Below are 1,723 nucleotides of genomic sequence, written 5' to 3' on the forward strand. Positions count from 1 at the left end.
TATATTGTTTATGATTTTAACAAGCACAATTATATTCATAATATTCACAGCAGAATAATATAACAACATATTTGTTGAAATAAGTCAATTTGTCTGAAATTTACATATATCCATAATGAAAAACACATAGCATACTTATATAAAAGCAACAGGATGTCTGTCTGTCTGTAGGGAAGTATCTCGCTATACCGCTGGACCAATATGATATCATTTACAGATAAGCTTTTTAAAGGTCCAGGAAAGGTTCAAAACTATTTGGGGAGGGAACCTAGTCCTACATTCCAACCCCTCCTTCCCCGAAGTGCCCCTAGAGGCCTCCAGAGGCGCATCTGCTGGTCAAGAAATAATTGATATAACGCTAATCTTATGATCAAATATAACTAACTAGCGGCTTTGCCCCCAGCCTCTTGGGGCTTTGCCCCAAGAGGTATAATTACATCTTTTATTACCTGGAGATCCCCCACTCCACCACTATTTTAAATAATCTTTAAAAAATGGCGGGCATCATCTGTATCATAAAAATAATTATTAAAAAATGGCGGGCATCATCTGTATCATAAAACAAATGAGGGGGAATTTTTTATTTTTGGGAGGGTTGGGGGTGTCCCACCCCCCAAGAAAAAAGCCTAAAACCACCACAGGACCAGTAGGCATATTCCCTGAAGAGCAGAATCCGATCGGTTTAGTGGTTACCGAGATCTTAAGCTTTTGACGGACGGACGAACGGACAGACAAACATCAAGCTACTTTGTATTATAGATGTACAGAAAACCTTCTGCTCCTTAAAATTAGATATAAATATTAGTTTATTTTAAAGAATAATACAATTTCTATATTTACAAACCTAAATTATGTAAAACAGACAGAAAAAATACAAATTGCCATAATTCTATTCAATTCCAACAAAAAAAAAGATAAAAATAGATGTTCTTACAAAATTTTATAACAAATTGTAACAGGACGAATAAAAATGTTGATTTACTGAACTAAAATGCACAATTAACTCAACTCAAAACCGATAAAAGTATCTGGATTAGAACCGTTTCTCAGCTATACTGATAAATCATGTATCGTATCGTATTTTAGAAAACTTTTTTCAAATAGTGAAATAAAAATCATGAAATTAATTGGCCGCTGAAAGCTGTCTATAATACGATGCGATAAATACCTAATTTTAGATTTTTCTCGACAAAAGTGGCCATGGCTGATATAAAATTATAAACCAAAGGTTTAGCTGTTTAAAATATTTGCGTTATTTGTAAATACATCTTTAGACTTGAAGAATAAAACCAGCAGGACATAATAGATGTCAGTATCCTTACAAAGTTACAATTTACTAATATGTGAGCCAGTTAATATTTTTTATTAAAATAAACATATAATGAAAAGAAAACGAAGTAGCGGGTTTAGTTGTATTTTTATATTAGCTTTATTTGATAGATTATTTTAGGTTAGGTTCTGTAAAGGTTAATGATTGCCCTGCAGGATTAGAGTCTCCCGCAGGGGTTAGAAATAGGAGAAAAGTACGACGAAATCCACTACTTCGTTTTCTTTTCATGATCCAAATAAACCATCAAAAATTTTTTTAGCGCTCTTCGTGCCTTAGTTCAAAGCTCTTAGTTTTTTAAATGTGACTGTGTTAACACCACCTATTATTAGAATTTTGTACCCTCCTCACCCACCCATTCCCACCCCCCCCCCCCCCCCTCAATAATAAATGACA

Source organism: Acartia tonsa, chromosome 9 (assembly GCF_053477335.1).
Source record: "Acartia tonsa isolate MP-2025a chromosome 9, ASM5347733v1, whole genome shotgun sequence".
NCBI lineage: Eukaryota > Metazoa > Arthropoda > Copepoda > Calanoida > Acartiidae > Acartia > Acartia tonsa.